Here is a 19,310-nt window from a genome sequence, read left to right on the forward strand (position 1 = left end):
CTGCATTATATTTAAAAGAATGGTTTAATAAAAACAATTACATTTATTTATAATTTAAACGTTTAACGTCGACAAATGCATATTTACTGGTTGCTAATGGCGAACAGAAGAAAAAAAATAGAAATAAAAAGAGAAAAATAATCTGCAATAATTAAGCTGCAAGACGCAACTAGAGCGTCGCAGCGAACCATTTTAGTGCCTTGCAAAAAATACACTTTTCCAGGTGTCACAGAAGGGAGGGACAGAATAATCGTTGTAGATATGAGCGTTGTTTTCAGCACAATACCTAATTTAATTCGCAAATATTATTATTGATCTTTTTTAAAGAACTTTCACAGGGTGTCCCATGGCATATCCGCCATAGAGCAACAGATAATACCTACTATAAAAGAATTTCTCAATGAACACAATACTTAATTTTCGAAAAATTCGAAAGTCTGCTAGAACTTTCTCTAAGGTGAATATAGCTAAGACTGTTTTGACTTCATAACAAAAACCAATAAAGTAACCAAGTGTTTTCTAAGTGCCGTATAAAATAAAACACTATCAACTTTCTGACATATAAGCCTACACATTTTTTTTAATGTATATTATATATGTGTTTAATAGAATATTTTATTCCGATTACAACCATTATATTTTAGTCCACTCGTTTGGCTACTAACCCTCCATTGTTTTTTGTTTACCTTGATATCTCTACAAACAAAAAAGTTACAGCCAAATAAAATGTTATCAAGATAAATTGAACGCACGGTACATAAAAAATGCACCCTTTGTTAAACATCGACATCTTGTTTTTTTATGGAACACTCTGTATGTTACCAACAACCAAGGGCAAGATGATAATATTTTTGGTGCCTGTCTGATTAGAATTTATATTTTTAATTTTTTTGTAAACTTATTGAACTAGGTCACAACTAAACTTCTCAGCAATTCCTCTTAAATTAGGTTTAAAAATAATCGATATCCACGAGCCAGAAACCGACATAATATGAAAATATTCGCCGCATTTTCTTAATACCACAAAGTGACTTGATAAAATTTTCGAAACCTAGCAATATCTCTAATGGCTCTCACTAATATTGAAATGTACTATTTATATTAGTATTATTACACCCAATCCCGATGTTAAAAGGCGATAAGAATAACGCAAACGCTACATTTAAGCTCTTATCGATCTTACGTTACATTCAAAAAATTGTTCGGAAAGGTGAATTTTATTTTAAAACCCATTGAAATTCGAGATTTTCGTTCCATCAGTCTCCGAAATACCTGTGAGTAACAAATTAGCATTCGATTGAAAGAAATTCGAATAGCAGAAAGCACGGAGAGTCCCAAAAAAGTTTTCTGTATTGAGCAGTTAAAAAAAATGTTAAATTTTTAATCTTTCCTAGTAGAGAATTTAGTATTTGCGTAAATTTAGGAGAAAAATTCACCGAATGTACTCTTAAGTCCCAAACTAAAACAATCATTGTATAAGATATTAAACAAATCAATTTATTACACAAACAATGAAATGTTATATTATTAAATTATATATTATTATGTAAAATATATAACACATTCTACACTGGAGAAACATTTTCCCGGAAGATACATATTACGGATTTTCTTGAGGTTTTAAAGATTCAGCCCCTTATTTTTACCCGGGACTCAATTAGAAATCTTAAAATGTAAACAAATCTTTTTACACTTAAAAAATTTAAATATTACAATTACTCGAGTTACTTTTTTCAAAACTTCTGGATTCCTCCTGCGTCGGTTTTTGCTGAGTCGAAATTGCTGACGTTTCGCCAATCATCCTGTTGGCTTCTTGAGAGCTGACTAAGTGAAACTGAAGAAGGCAACAGGATGATTGGCGAAACGTCAGCAATGTCGACTCAGCAAAAACCGAAGCAGGAGTATTACAGTAGCCTGTCTAAATTTCTTTTAATAATTCAGCAAAAAAGAATCTATGAGTGAATAATATAAACAGATGCGTGACAGAAGATATGTGTGTGATCGACAAGACTCGCGAGATTTTTCTCTTGCATTATAGAAGCCTGTTTTGCAGCAGTGCTTCCCCAGGCTATACCACATATATATATATATATATATATATATATATATATATATATATATATATATATATATATATATATATATATATATATATATATATATATATATATATATATATATATATATATATATATATATATATATATATATATATATATTCTCACGTATTGATTCACGGATGGAAAAATGTGATGACACTGTATTCCGGGATATCATCCGTTCGCTCGTTGAACTCCGACTGGAATCCTGCATCCGACTGGAATCCTGCAAATCTTGCATCCGACTGGAATCCTGCAGACGTTTCGCCAAAATCTCACTTGGCATCCTCAACGCTCGCGCTCCGAAAACACTTCGGAGCGCGAGCGTTGAGGATGCCAAGTGAGATTTTGGCGAAACGTCTGCAGGATTCCAGTCGGATGCAAGATTTGCAGGATTCCAGTCGGATGCAGGATTCCAGTCGGAGTTCAACGAGCGAACGGATGATATCCCGGAATACAGTGTCATCACATTTTTCCATCCGTGAATCAATACGTGAGAATATCATACACCTTTACGGGAAGGAGATCTTTACAGCCACCAAGTGTTATGAAAAACTAAGACAAAGGAGGGTTATTTCGCTGTGCAACTTGAATTTTCTTAAAAGCTGCCGCAACCAGAACTTGCTGCCAGTGTTCGAAGTGTTTTCGGAGCGCGAGCGTTGAGGATGCCAAGTGAGATTTTGGCGAAACGTCTGCAGGATTCCAGTCGGATGCAAGATTTGCAGGATTCCAGTCGGATGCAGGATTCCAGTCGGAGTTCAACGAGCGAACGGATGATATCCCGGAATACAGTGTCATCATATATATATATATATATATATATATATATATATATATATACACTTTTAGTACTTCAATGCAAACATGACAATCTGGGTGCTGTTTGTTGCATGGTTGGATGGTCGTTGTGTCATACGGATAAGCAAAAGAAATTTTGATAGCTTGGCAACCCTTTTACATTTAGTCCGTCCGCAACTACTTTTCAATTAAAACTGAACATATTGCACCAGTTACTTTACTTCAGTTTGTCAGCCTTACCCAAACCTCGCATATTATAGCACTTTACAATATCAAAATATTTCAACATGTTGCAAGACAGGATCAGATATATGCTCATAAGGTTCATTTTACTAAAACTCAATTTGACCTAAATTAGGACGCCCTATATATTTGCGTATATATATATTCAAACTGCTGCATCCTGTAGCTTGAATCCCGTCTAAGTGAAGAGGATGATAGCGAAAATTATAGGCGTGCGATATAACACTATCAATTATCAGATAATATTGTCGCAGGACAGTAATATATATGGAATTTACTGCTTCGCCTAACTAACGCGATATTAATGAACTTACGACGTTAATATCGGAATGGTTTTGTCCGGCATTTCTCCATTTTTTTTATGTAGGACCATTAGATTGCGTATCAGGAATTTAATAACTAAATAGGAAAAACATTATGAAGACACTACAAAACTAACAGTAAATTTGAGAAAAGCATTTCGGGTTAAAGTAAGGTATTAGATATCAAGACCTGGCTCTATAAATTACAGGTAAAAAAATGAATAGGAGATGAAGCGGTTCAAATTTTTCTGAATGTTTTGTAAAATTTTTCAAAATATCGCTTGAAGTCGGGATTGCAGAGAACTATTTCATAATTCTGGTGGAATTGTGGACAAAACATTGAAAATTAAATTATTCGCAAAACAAACAGGTATGATTATAATTATTAAACCGTAATGCCAGTTATGTCGGTTCTATGTCGTTGTCCGTTTAAATCCGAACTTATCGAATTTGCGTTTCCGCTCGGCCGTGAAATATTTCCCGACTTTTTTAAACGAAAAATGACACTTGACTTGATCCGTGAATGTGCGGCTACGTCCGCTTAGACTTGCTAATGCCCAGTTCACAGCCGCAAAACCCAAACACGAAGAGTAAATCAAAATTATAAACGCGCTACTGAACTACGAGCATCGCTTACACGTTTATTGGTATCGTGTAATGGTATTGATAAACGCCATTTGTTCCTGACAGGTCACATATTAAATTAAAGCAAATAACGTTAATATTTAGATATGCAAATATCAGCGATATAATTGCAGGCCGTTTCCTAACCTCCTTTGCAAACTAACAGGGATGAATTATAAATCATTTTTTAATTTATTTTTTTTTATGTGATCATTTTTATTAACATAATCCTTTTCATTTTTACATTTTTCACATTTTACAACGCTAAAGGTCATCATTCTTCTTAACAAAAGGTAAATTATTTTCTCTACTTCCTACTCTGAAATTCCTAATTAAGTACTGATAAGACGTTGTTTCTTGTACCCTGTTTCTGACAGGTCATATATTAAATTAAAATGAATAACTTTAATATTTAAATATGCAACATGATAGCAATCTGTTTCGTAATCTCTTTTGTAAACTAAAAGGGATAAATTCTAATCCATTTTTTAAATTTGCTTATATTTATTTATGATACTAATACTAATTTTTATGAACATTAAGGATTATAAAAATTCAAAGAGAAAGACGATTACAATCCAATTTATGGTCCATAGTCAATTAACCCAGATAATTATTGTGTGTATTGTTAACTTTTTAATAACAATATGTTACAATTATTTTATTTTACATTTCTTATACTTTATAAGGCTAAAAGTCGTCATTTCTCTTAAGAACTAACGAGCGGTAATAGTAAGTAATGCAAAAAGTGTGGTAAACGGCAAAGTTATTTTTTTCTACTTCCTAATCTGAAATACCTAATTAAGCACTGATAAGGCCTTGTTCCTGACAAATATCAGCAATATAATTTCTTGTTTCATTACCTCCTTTTTTGTATTTATTTATGATAGCAATAATAGTAATTTTTCTGAACATTATATAATCTTTTTCCATTAACCCACAGGATTATTGTGTGTATTGTCAATTTTTTACCCATTGTATTTTCATTGGAGTAATTTTAATAAAAGTCTAAGTCATCACTTCGCTTAAGAAATAAAAATAGGTATTTTTTTCTACTTCCTGCTATGAAATACATATACAATATCAATATAATTGCATTCTGTTTCCTAACCTCCTTTGTAAACTAAATGCGACAAATTCTAATAAATTTTTTAAAAGCTGTTATGACACTTGTGATTAAATTAAACTAAATTAAATTAAAAGAGGATTACACTCCCATTTGTAGACCACAATCCTGTATATTGTTATTTTAACTATCGCTGTGCACAGTAAAAATGATAACAACAACAACAAACATAAGATCTATTCCAATCGGCGACCAAAGTACCATTGACTAAAGTATTATTTTATTGGTGAATATCGTTAAAGTAATTTTTATTGATTTTTGCGAACAGAAATCAAAAGAATAAAATAATTTAGGCAAGAAAAAAAATCCATTTTACTCATTTCAAAAACATTATTTATTATTTTCTTATTACGATGGCTGCCTTTTATATTTCGAGATTTTCTTAAACTAGTCCTGTCATCTGGCGACTAACACTTTTATAGAGAAGATTGACATTTTGAGGATAGGTTTACTCAGTTAGGTTTTGGCGAAAGAGTGTTGTTTGTGTTTTTCGTGATAAATTAAAAAAAAATGTGTTTTTTATTACAAATACCGAAATATATAAGGTGGCCTTCGTATCATCATTTTTTAGGTACCTCACGGGGGCCATTGAACTCGCTGATTTATTGGGATGCTAATTTTTTTATTTAAAAGCCAAAACTTAATTTTGAAAATAAAAATATATGCGAATGTATTTGATAGCTTACAATTTCGTCTTCGAATTCATTAATTTTACGCCCCGTACATGTGAGAATCTATTTTTTTCCGACCGTGGGCGCTGGAACGAAACTTAAATACACGGATTTCTTCGAAACACTGATAACATACAAAAGTCCGCCGACGTAAAGAAAAAAAAACCCTGGCCAGCTGATTTCCGACTGAAAGAAAATTGAATAAGAGGTCCGTTTCGGGTTCGGTCTTCGAAATTTCCGAACGCAAAATTAATTCATTAATTAAATTCTGGAACCCTAATAGCTCTACAATAGGAATGTCAAAGTAAAACAATTAAACGGGAAATCTTATCTCGATCAAACTCGGTCGTGGACGAGTTTTCAGCCGACCAGAATCTTTGTTTTCCTTTAAAAACACGCCTTAATTTTCGTAAAAGTTCGTTAAACCGTTATCTGGCTATAATGGAGTAATTAAATTTATTCTGCAACCTTTTATTGTAAACTTTATCTGATTACTCGTCCCAACACGGAGATTTACCAATAGATTAAAATCAAACTTATTCTAATTTGTCTAAAAGACAATTTTGGACTTACCGATACGAAATTGTTGCTTCAGATGCAAGACCCAGTTAAGGCAATTCAGTTTGTCACCATCAGATGCCGGTGGGTAAAATATTTAGGCAGTCCATAGACTCTTTAACATGAAAAAAAAAACGTTATTATAATTTCACATTGGAAACCTCTTGCGATGAGAGGGTGGCCAACTTAAAGGCCATATTTAAAAATATTACGCACAAAACCAAGTTCTTTAGTTTTAATCAGCCACGACTTGAGTTTATTTATTTATTTATTATTATTTATTCCTAAATTCAACGGGTAACATATTAAATATTGGAAATAATACTGTCATTGTTTTGTGCGTGATATTTTGTATTGCTCTGTGCAAGTATTTTTGAATTATCTGGGAAAATCTTATATACAATTTACTAATTTATAATAAATGGCATCAGTAAATAAATCTATACTAGAATAAAACTTGTCTTCTGGAGAGTACGGCTTTTTTAAGGTATATTTCGACTGATTTCGAGACATGCGGACGATAATTGTCATATAATAAAATGACCTTGTTTGTCATATTCGGGCTATTTTGCAGTGTAGTTGATAACGTGCTCTTGTAATAGTTTCATTTAGTTTAAACGGCTAAATCGCACCGCGTTGATCCCACACAATACATAGCCGGAGCTTAGATCCAAGACTTTCTTCGTTTAGTGTTGTCGTAATAAATCCACTGTTCGTCTCCAGTGACAGTAAGCAGTGAAGCAGTAAATCACAAATCAAAAATCGCTTTTGTTGTTTATGTTCTGAAAAACAATTAACAGTTGTTTTCGCGTGAAATTACTCCTGTAGGTAAAAAAATTCTATACCACTAGCGCCATCTGTTATCAAAACGCTACGAACTAAGTCTAACATAGATAAAAATGTGTATAGATGTAATAGTATGAAAATAGTATAAATTGAAATATATATTATTATTTAAAAAAATCTTATTCACAATCCACCGCCTGTATTCCCTTTTGCAAGAAAGGGAGTTTCACATTTTAAAACTAGTGTTATGCCTTGTCACAAAAAGTAACAAATATTAAATTACACCTACAAATATTGTTTCCAATTTCATATTCATTTATTATCGGTTTGCTTATTCATAAGGGAAATCTAAATATAAAACTCCTCTTCACTAATCATTTTGTTCAAAGCTGTTATGCGAGAACGCAACATTTTACCGATGACCACACAGTTTCGCTGGTGAATTTAACTTACCGTGAAACTTTGTGATTGGTTTGCATGCATCGTCATTCTTTATTATGCTTTCATTTATTTCAAATGAGGAGAACATAAAAATTATTGCAGCTGTGTTTTTAACATATTTTATTAACACTGACGGTACATTGTTAATGTCAATAAAATTGTATATATTTCTTCTAACCAAACATCTACGGTTAAATGATTTGATTTAATCATATTGATATTTAACCCCTAATTTTATATTGCAGATATTGAAAAATATTGAATACTAGTGGGAAAGGTGATGATGCATACCTAAGTGCATTTTTGGAATTAACTTTAAAAAAATTTTGAGGAACATTCACTGTGAGGACGGTAAGAAGCCTTACAAAATACTGGCCAGGTATTAGAAATATTTCATAAGCAGTTTATTGCTTCCATGGAAAATTATGATAGCGTAGATCCCTGTGATTATAAACTTTCGTTCCAGCTTTCTAGCCGATCAGTTTCAGTGTGCTAATATATAACGCAATAACAGTTTATTTTGCCGCAAATACTAAACCGTAACTGTAAAAGCTTAACCTTTACTGTACTTGGATATGTGACCCTCACTGATGCAGGCTACCCAAGTGCGTTATCCTCTTGTAGAGGTTTGCAGGGACTAAATTGGGAACTAATTACTTTTACTTCATAAGGAGTTGAATTTACGTCCTACGGAGTCTAGAGATTAACATTCCCAAACTCTAGAAGGGCAGGGTTTCACCCGCTCGATACTGGATGAGAAAATTGCACGGATCACATCTGATGCGTATGTAAACTAGTTTGCCTTTGCATTTTTATGTTAACAGGCTAAACAGCTTATTAGCATTCTTTCAAACTTTCAGATAAGGTTCGTTAGCTCGACTAATAAATACGAAACCAAAAATAGATTCATTATTTCGCAGTAAATATTACCATTAATTACCATTTAAATGAAATTTGCATCGCATATTTTAATACAATTATACTAGTTATTTTGTTAAACACTTTGAGTTTCTTGATTGCAGGTGACTAAAGTAAGAGGTATAGGAAGCAAAGTAACCATTTTAAATAGGTAATGAACATACTTTTTACAAAGCTTCCAGATTCCTCCTGCGTCGGCTTTTGCTGAGTCGAAATTGCTGACGATTCGCCAAACATCCTGTTGGCTTCTTTAGAGCTTGACTGAAACCGACGCAGGAGGAATCCAGAAGCTTTGTAAAAAGTATTACAGTAGCCTGTGGCAGTGGAAAAATTAGGTAATGAACATGATAAAAATGAATGATTTTAATTAAAGTTGAAGTTTTGCTGGTTAGCAATTCGAAGAAGCGTTTTCTCTGTCTAGTATTTAATAGACTTTGGACAAGAGACAGAAAACTGATATGGAAAACGTTGCAGATTTTGAATTTTGAGTGGGAAAAGCAGTGCCTTCGAGCACAATACTTAAAAAATATAACCAGAAGATATTTTTTATCTTGATGAGATCTGAAAGTAGTAAAGTCTGTTCATAGATATAAAAAAGTGATTAACTGATACGAATTAAGAAAAGATCAAGGCAAGCTGTAAGAATGAAATATGGCCGAACAGGTCCGTACTTTGCTTAGAATTTAATTATTTGCGGTTTTGTTAGGAAAGATACTAAACAATATTTATATATTTATGTGTAAATGTTTAAATCTAAAGTAAAATTACAAACTATTTTTATTACCTACTTAAATTACTTAAAATTATTCACATAATATATCAATATCATTATCGCTATCATCGCCTGTTCTAATTATTATTTATTCTATATTATTTGCAATATGGATATACGATTGTTCTGCTTTTTCTATATGTTTAACAGAATTTGCCCAACTTTGTGGAGGGATGTTAAAAACTTCGGTTTCTATAAGTTTGAGGATATTGGAGTTAACACGGGGAAAAACATTGTTACGATGAACGGCAGATTTCAGTTGGTGCCAAACATGTTCAATGGGATTAAATAATAATTAAAACTGTATCCCCTAGATTTTTTGCATAATTATCTCAGACGTATTCCTTTTGTAGGTTCACGCTTTGTAGAACCGCAATTAATTGCTGTTTGCTATAATCTTCATGAAAATAAATATCGTTATTATACATGTAGTTTTGGATTGTTGCTTTTGTGTCACATGAGGAAGGGGTTTTAGTCAACTGTCTACTGTGAAAACTTGCATTGTCCATTACAATGACGCTATTAGGAAGAATGTTTGGAACTAGTTTGTTTTTAAACCAACTTTCAAATAAATCAGCGGTGGTGTCTTCATGGTAATCCAGAGAAGGATCTTTAATATTTTTCGCAGATAGAAAACTCCATTTGGAATCCAACCATCTTTAGTGCCAGCATGCAAAATAGTTATTCTTTTACCTCTTTTTGATGGAGCGTTTGTATCTTATCAGGAACTTATTAGTTGAGTCAACCCAACCCTTTTCCGGGGTATCATAAGTGTCGAACCAGGTTTCATCCAAGTAAATAATTATCCTTTGCTGTACTCTGTAAATTCAAATTTTTTCTAATTCTAAAAGATTCCATTAAAACTTGCCTATTGTCCATATTTTTAAATCTAAAACCCATGTGTTGAATACACTTCCATAAGGTAGCTGCCACATTTAACACCGGTTCCATCTTTTTCAAACCTCCCAATTAAGATATGTAGGAACGCTTTGTTCCTCGTATAACTGGTAAATTTTACGCCGTATTATATCTTGATCACTTTCATCTACACTCGAGAAAATGTCAGCATCGCTTCTTTTTTTCCTCGCTGAAATGGGAATGTGGCCGTTTCTTTTTAAGATGCTTGCTTGCTGGCACCACGTTCAATGAGAATCAAATAAACATTGTTTATAACTTCCTTGGTCTCAATAAAATAGTGTTTTCTACATTTGGGCGCGAGCACCTCCTGAGATATACTAGACTCGCATATATTTTGCATAATTCGCACACGATTCAACACACGCTGTATTACACACGAAATAAGAATGATTACTAATAAACTTAAACTAAGTAGTATATCAAACCAAAGAATATTAAACACAGGTACGTATAAAATTATTTTGTATTACGGACCACAATTTTACCTGAATTTAAATTCCGAAACTTTAGGTAATAATCTTGTTGCATTGTATGTTAATGACCACCCTTGGATAATCCCATTGAAAAGCAATTGGTCACTTTCTCATATCTATAAACTGACCATACCACAAATTATGTCAGGCTCGTCAACTAATCAACTTTGGCAAATTATTGAATTATATAAATTATTACATAAATTATAATTAATAAATTAAAGCAAATTTTCATTTTAAATTTCGTTTAAATTACGTAGCCAAAAATATTAGCTAGTTAGTAATATCAGCCTGAAGTGTTATGCGTTGTCCTGGCATTTGAAGTTTATTCTAAAGCTATTTATAACTTCCCTTCTAGTTCTCGACGCGAATTATCGATAAAAATAGCCACCCATAATGCGGACCAGCACGTAATCGCAAAATTGTTTTAACAATATAGCGCTAAATAAATCGTTTTATATAAATCACCGTAACATAAGCGTTCTTACAAATTAGGACCACTTTGTCTAATTTTCCCAACGCATAATGTCTCTTATCAGAAGTTAAATTCAGTTAAACATTGTGCCCCACCTAAGGGAAAAATATGGGGAAGCACAACACATTTCGCTTATAATTTAGACAAATGTGTCGCGAGTCCTATAACAAGCAGTGTACGAAACTGCTTTTTATTCTGTTGCGGATAATTAAATTACCAGGATAATTGAAAGCTTCCTTGGCCATCCGTAATTAAATGTGGCGATTATTTTTTGGAACTACCTGAGCGCTTTATCGTCGGATTGTTGTGAGTGTTTCATTGATTTATTTAAATAATACTCTAGAAACTCGCATCTACATACCGAATGGAATTTCATAATATGATGATGGTTTATTAAAATTAGATCAGCACGTTTTAAAATGTGGTTTTAATAATATTTTTCTATTTAATGGTTAAAAAATACGCCAAAGTTTATGCAACAAATTAAAATAAATTCACCGAGTAAATTGCATTTTATAAGCTTTTGCAGATTCACCAGGCACGTAATGTTCGATTCGTAAATATAGCTGCAACATTTTAAAGGTAACGAATTAGATTGATTAAATTAATTTGCAACCAATCAGACCACTGAATTTAAAAAAAAAATATAGTTGTTTTTGCAACTTTTATTGTTAAACGCTTTGGCGCTAAATCTATTTTTTGTTATATTTCAACGTTTCGGTTCGAATGTAACGCCAACAATTGACAAATATTAATAAAATAAAGTAGAATAATAAGATTATTCTCTTAATAACCATTGGAAATACACGAAGACTTAAACGTTGAGACATAATTTAAAATAAATGCAACGAAACTTCAATTCAATTCAATTCAATTCTATTCAAAATTTTCGGATGAAGTTGAACACGTGAGCCCCCCAGTTGTAATTTTTGGTGTAACAAAAATATTGAAAAAAAATAATAATTTGGAGATGGCGCCACTCAATACTAATTGTGGTACGATTAGTTACAATAATATAAAAACACTAATATATATAAAAATATAATAAGCGGGAAGAGTAACTAGAGTGACATAATCTTTTGCTAATTTTGCTGACTTCGATATACACCTTGCTTCTCTCGGATTTGTAAGCTATAGCTTCATCCAATAGAGTTATTTACTTTTAAATAGCTAATAATAATAATAAAACTTTTTTTATGACATTATTTTTTTATCCAAATTATTTCAAAGTAAACAATAACATACAAATAATGAAGAGAAGACATTTTAGGACGAAATACCAACGAACGAATGTTTCCAAGTTATTGTTGATATATAATGATAAGATAATTAATGTAATTACATTAACTCATTAAATAACTTAAATTCTCACAACAACATTAATTAATTTATGGTCATTTTTTGCGAAAATCTGAACTTTTAGTTCTTATTTATTCTTTCACTCAACCACAAATCGGACTTCTAAAATACTATTCACCAAATAGCATAGTTTCCAAGATACCGAGTGTTTAGTATTTTTTAAAAAAGGCTTATGCGAAAATCCTTTATCTCATTTCATCATTTTCTTTGGTGTTAATTTAGTAGAACTAAATTTTAATGATTTTTATTTTTCGCTCCAAAACAAGTCAAGCGTCATAGGGGTTCAACTTTTAGTGGCAAAGTAAATGACAAAAATTGCTAAAATGTCAGTGGCGTACATCTCTTTGACAATACTATACTCGTTACGATACCTCCCGCCGCAATTTTGAAACAGCTGAACCAAAACTAGCACTTTGTCATTATAAATGAAGTCAAATTTCAACCAAATTTTACAACAAATGTTTAAAATATTGTAAAAATTCATTAATTTTTTGTAACTGTGTGTTAAGTGTGTTTGTTCTATCTATCCATCTTCTCTATCTGACTCGCCCGTAAAACGATTAAAAATTCCCATCAAATGTTTTAAAATACATTTGGTTCGTATATTTTCCGCCATAGTTCCATGTCTTCGTGAAATGCAGTGTGTAAATCAATGCGGCGGTTTTTTCCAACATCGGAGACCAAAGCAAAACGGAAAACAAAAAATGGCTTTCAAACTCTATAGGGAACTCGAATAAAAAAAAATTTAATTACGTAGAAAGTTGTACGAACTCTAGGTATTAAATTAGTGGTGGCAAAGCATACATGAAAGGATTCGGTTGCTTTGTCGACATTTGAACAGTTAATTCTAGACCAACCCTAATTTCTTCTTTCAACACTATGACGAAAGTGAATTATAGGCGTAATATAGCCGTAACAAAATTAATAGTTCGTAATAGTCGTAACGAATTTACAACAACTCAAAACTGAAGCGCTTTTATCTGCAAGCGATTAACAAAATACATTAACAAGCGCTTTATGGCATATTATATGCCCTTGTAACAACTTCCATAACTCCCCCCAAGCCCTCGTTGCTTTATTTCAATTTTAGGTTGCGGTTTATTCATATCATGTAAACGCTTAATTTTGCTATTAAAAGTCGTCCAAATTGTGAAAGTTTAAAGGATATATGTACGCTGCATGCTAGTATGGGATAGTCGTAAACATTACTACGCTTTCAGAACTCTATTAGAAAGTTTGCTGCTAACAATTCATCCGACATCGAATAAAAACATCTTTTGGACAAATTTAACAAACACCAGGACACCAAATTCATATTTAATACGGATAATAATAATTTATTAACATTTATCTAACATTACCCACCACCACGAACAGAATATACCAGAAAACTGATAAGAGAGTGATGAAATGAATTGGGGTACAGGGTGTCCAATTATAAATGACCAAAATTATCCATTTGGTGATGATGAAGTTGAAGCATTTTTCCTAAACATTCCGAATCTGGATTCAAAAATATAAAATAAACATTTTATCTGTAATTTAAAAAAAAAATTGAATGTCAATCGATTGCACCTTTTCTCCTGATTTCAAATATATATTAGTTGTTAGGGTTATTTCTGATTTTGAAATTTGATTTTATCTAATATTTTATATAAGGATGGTTAATAACTATTGTTTTAAAAATGAAATTACCCATGAAAACCAAATTACTTGTTTTAGCGAAATAGTTTATTTATTGTATGATTTTCTATTGTGTAATATTGGTAATAACTATAACATGTTGAGTTAATAGTATATTATGCAATTCTGACGGTCATGTCAGTGTCAGTGTCACGTAGTTTTACGAAAATGTACCCAAAAACTAACGTTCGTAGAAAAAGCATAGTATGCAACACGTTCGGTAAACTTTTTAACTCACTCGTTTATTAAAAACTCGCTCCGCTCGTGCCAAATAAACTCGTGAGTCAAATGCCATTTACCGCACTTGTTGCATAACATACTATTCCCATAATACATGTTTTTTTTTTAAATTACGATAAAAACGGATATTAAAATAGGTCCCAATTTGTAAGATTAAATAGATTAAATTGATTGATGATTAAATGTGTCCAATGAAATACGAGAAAACGTGTTCATTAAATAATGTTTTTAGTTAATTTGACATTCCTTATGTCGTAACATCATCCAACCATCCTGCTTGTGCCGTATGGTTAGAGATAATTTTACAATAAGCTAATCTTTTTTCTGTGATAATAAATATGTGCAGAGTCAAAAATATATGCCTCCTAGTAACATTAAAAAATTATCTAGATACGTCTTTCCATTTTCCATTACAATCAATTTGCCACATCTAGACTACCAGACGTTAATAGTATATTATGCAACAAACGGCGGTAAACGGCATTTGACTCACGAGTTTATTTGACAGGAGCGAAGCGCAGCGGAGCGAGTGTTTAATAAACGAGCGAATTAAAGAATTTACCGAACGTGTTGCATACTATACTTTTTCTACGGCCGTTAATTTTTGGGTACATTTTCGTAAAACAACATGAATACATTCACTGACATGACCGTCAGAATTGACAAACGTCAAAATTCAAAGCGTGGGAAATATCTCCGAAAACACCCGATTGCTTCCTAATCTGTGCGGTAAAATCCCCGGGAATGTCCGAAGTAGCTCGGATACATGGGAAACGAAACTGACGTGATAAAGTGACGCTTAACGCACGGTAGATCGGTGGGTAATTAGGTATTTTACAAACGGGAGTAGAAAAATATAATTTCATTTATTAACCACGTGTTACTTGCCTACTACTTATAACAAATAAAAAAACAACAATATTACACATTTAAGTATTACTAAGACATAGTCTTTAGTAGTCTAAATTTATTTCACGAAAGGTGTTCGAAACGACCACCATTCATCTGCACGTATACACCAAAACGTTTGTGTAGGTTTACGACACACCTTCTAAGAAGTTCTGGTCGCCCATTTAGAGCTTCAACTTCTTCGTATTCTGTTTTGTATTTCCAGAATTGATTCCAGCCTTCTTCTATATACTCCTGAGTTTTATTTATTTTGAAAATAGCCTCTTACATCGCGATATGGCACCCCGCCCTGTTGCCATAGTGTATTTGGAATCACAGCAAGAGGCAACTCTTCGATATATTCTTCTACTCTAAATCCAAGCAAAATGAAAATTAATCGCCTGTCATACTTGTTTAGAAAAAACAAAGTTCCAAGAAGTCTAGAAGAAATAATTACGCTTCAATCACAGAAACGTGCGTTTTTTAAATTAGGCAGCGAGGCCGTATTAAATGAGGATTCATCTGTAAACATTATGTTCTGAATAAATTAGGTGGCTCTTGAATTAATTCTAACATTGTGCGTAAAAATTCAAGACGTCTTTGTTTGCCTTCATCTGTAAGATGTTAAATTTCAGTCAACTTATGAGCGGGCATTTTTTGTATATCCGCTGATAGTTCGATGGGTGTGCTAAAAAAATATTTTCAAACTTATTTTCTGCAATTCAAATGAATACATTTCAAGTTCAATACTAGCTATTGAAATTCTCACCTTGAAAATATAATAAGACATCAACTTACCTTCTTTTCTTTTGATTAAGCTGCTATTTTACAACGTACTATAAGTGTTATAAAATGATTTTTTACTTGGAACCACTCTGTCAGGATATAATCTCAACCTCCCATACTCAATACGGGCATTAGCCTGATTTTGGTTACATTTAAAAAATATCGACAAAATGTTCACCTTTTCTTTTCCGCTTGTTTAATAATAACACACAACCGATTGAAACTTTCAAGTATAGGGTATTCAATTAAAAAAAACGCAGACCTGTCAAAATTTGACAAAAAAAATATTTTCTAATTTTTATTGCACAATTGGAAGATTTAAGAAAAGTGCTCTAACTTTGGAAATTTAAACTTCGTCGTAGGATCAATATTAACAAAGTTATTCATTTGGAAATTTATAATGGGACGTCCTGTACCATTATATTGTGTCTGTTCCGCTGGGAGGGTCGAAAAAAGACAAAACGTATCGTGATTGACACAGAAAACTTCTCAATTTTAAAACAAAATACACATGTGTATCATGTCGGGGAAAAAGGAGCCAAAACTCCAAAACAGAGGTAAATTGAAAGTAAGGTTATCGTAAAGTTAAATAAGGGATTTTTTACTTCTTTTCCCTATAATTTGCAGTTCGTTTTCAATGATTCAGATCCCATCACTTTTTAGCTTCATTATGTGTACAGAATACATATTATATGTGGACAGGTACATATAATATTGTTACAACCCAGCTTAACTGCACCATTTATGGTAAAGTGTCGTTCTAGGAGTACTTAGAAACAACCAAAAGAAACCCATCGGTAATAGAAGTTTCCTCGTTCAATTTGATGGTCTTATTTTTTTCCAATTTCATTTTGTTTTTCGTTGCGGTTTATATATTTTATTTTCCGAATACATCGATATAAATTAGATTTAATTTTAATAATTAGTGATGAAATAAATAAAATAAAAAAATTAAACACAAATATTACTTTCAATTTCATATTGAAAACAAGCAACATTTTCACTCTTGAACAGCTGTACAGAAGAATAATTTCTAGTTTTCTGAAAAACTATTTTTGGGAAATATTTTTGCATAATTTCCAATTTTTTAAGACATACATCCAGTACTCCTCCCCAACCGAAAATACTATATTGTAAACGTGATTGCACTAATGCATAATAAAGTGTTAACATTTGGTGTTAATTTAAAATGTTTCTAATATTTTAATTTGTAAATCAGTGGCCTTAGGTTGTTTACTACTGTTTGTACATGTTTATTTCAGTTTAATCGCGTATCTATTGTTAAGTATTTATTTTTTTCAGTCGACTTTATTACGAAAATGGCATAAAAACTGTTTTTTCTTCATTCATCGTAAGCGACATCTGTTTAAACCAGCTCAAATGTTTAATGAAGTCATTTTCCACTTTGATTTTAAGATCATCCTAAGAATCATCTTCGTATAGGAAAACTTGCTCGTATACAAAACTAGGAATGGTCTGACGTGTTACATGGTACAAATTATTTGTGTAAAGAATGAATAATATTGACCCTAAAACGGATCCCTGGGAGACACCATAGGAAATGTTTGTTTTTAGCTGTAAGTATAAAGGTTGAGAAAATTGACAATTGGAAGAATTTGGCAAGATCTGAGAGACGGATATCACTTGTTTGGAATTTCCATCATTAGTAATTTCCGTTCATAACTAAGTAACGGTAAACAATGTACAAACCAAATAACCGCACCAGAAAAACTTCTGAAAATTCCTCGCCACAAACCACTACTGCGAAGACATTAAATGAAATTTCGCTGGAAGTCCGAATGAGGTTCGGTTCCAAAAATCCACATGGCGCTTCAATTATCAGAATTAAGCGGATCTAAATATGCAATAAATAACACCCCGACCTTGAATTACGTTGGAATAGTTTTGCTGAGCGCTGAAATTACCGTTACCAAGATAACTTCACGTAATGTATACGAACAAGACGAAGCAAGTCGTAGTTATTTTGAAATTGCTCATTTTCAAGCTTGATCTGATAGTAACCCGCGTCTAAGCAAATTAGTTTACCAATTAGATTGGGCGTCAGTTTCTGCGTCTATCGACAATCGCTCGTATTGTTTATCTCAGTCCTATACATACAATTGACTTCTTCTGTTTGTGAACTTAATGTATCCGGAGTATAGAACTAGTCTCATGGTTATGAGTTTATGAAATGCATGCAAAATATAAATGAAATAATTCAAATTTCTGCTGTAACCTAACTTCAATTGACAATAACGAACGTGTAAATAAGTTCAGGTATTGAGAGCATCACTTTGTGAGCAATGAATATCTGACATCATATAATGCAGAATAGAACAAGATTGCTTTCGAAAAATCGTCGCTGGGCGTGGCAAGTTCGTAGCGAGTAGGGCGGAGCAGCGTTTTATTTAAAAAAGAAGCCACTTCGCGGTTTCTTGTCAAGTAAGGACGCATTGTTTTTCTATAGTGCTCCTGCAGACCACTATGGATGAATCGATGAAATTTAATTCTGCATGTACCCTGTATAAAATGTCCTTCACATCTCGTCGAACTTCAAAGTTACAGCAAACATCGAAACCTGAAACTCTCACGACACGGTTTACAATACTGTTCAAATAAAATTATCCCATCTTTAACGGTTTTTCATTTATCGCCAATAATTTACCCACAAAAACGGAAATTTTAAACGACACACCCTGTATATGATTCAAACAATGTTCGAAGTAGAGGTTATAGCCCTGGATCTTCCACGTTTCCTGGTCCAAGAATTTTTTGAAAATAGTAAATGGTTTTTGAGAAATCACGTCATCGCGTCTTGACAGCAACTGAAATAACGATTTCAATATGGATTTTTTCAAATATCCCGAGCAGCGTAAGTGATAGAAGAAAACCGCTAATACATAAAATATAGCTCTTGATGTGGCCTATGACAATGTTTGAACCAATTAGCAAGTTTTTTACGATTTTTGATTTGCGGCTAATAATTTACTCTGGAAAAGAACAATTTTCTAGGACTTTTAAATTTTTGCCTATAATTTGACAACCATGTATATAATCGAAAAAATGCCTAACATAAATGTTATCGCACTGAATCTTCCGCGTCTGCTGGTTAAAGAATTTTACGATCGGGTGAACGATTATGGAGGAAAA

At 32.4% G+C, this 19,310-nt stretch overlaps 1 protein-coding gene and 2 long non-coding RNA genes across 7 annotated transcripts in view; 2 read left to right on the top strand and 1 right to left on the bottom strand.

The window, feature by feature from the left end:
• The window catches only part of LOC132708575 (tyrosine-protein phosphatase 99A), a 455,230-nt gene that overhangs the window by 59,194 nt on the left and 376,726 nt on the right, over positions 1 to 19,310 (top strand). The window lies entirely within an intron of this gene.
• Positions 6,446 to 19,310, bottom strand: part of LOC132708577 (uncharacterized) — a 96,184-nt gene continuing 83,319 nt past the window's right edge. Inside the window, exon 3 of the long non-coding RNA XR_009619996.1 lies at positions 6,446 to 6,536. This is a non-coding gene — a long non-coding RNA (uncharacterized LOC132708577). The remainder of the gene's footprint in view (positions 6,537 to 19,310) is intronic.
• On the top strand, positions 7,034 to 9,706 carry LOC132695605 (uncharacterized). Of its 3 annotated transcripts, none has more exons than XR_009617862.1 (4): positions 7,034 to 7,249; positions 7,894 to 8,027; positions 8,115 to 8,432; positions 9,489 to 9,706. It is a non-coding gene; the product is annotated as an uncharacterized LOC132695605 (long non-coding RNA). The 3 variants fall into 3 exon arrangements; XR_009617863.1 differs by lacking the exon at positions 9,489 to 9,706 and adding an exon at positions 8,671 to 8,697; XR_009617861.1 differs by lacking the exon at positions 9,489 to 9,706 and having other exon boundaries at positions 8,115 to 8,657.

This window comes from Cylas formicarius, unplaced genomic scaffold (assembly GCF_029955315.1).
Source record: "Cylas formicarius isolate icCylForm1 unplaced genomic scaffold, icCylForm1.1 PGA_scaffold_12__32_contigs__length_19106922, whole genome shotgun sequence".
In the NCBI taxonomy this organism is placed as follows: domain Eukaryota; kingdom Metazoa; phylum Arthropoda; class Insecta; order Coleoptera; family Brentidae; genus Cylas; species Cylas formicarius.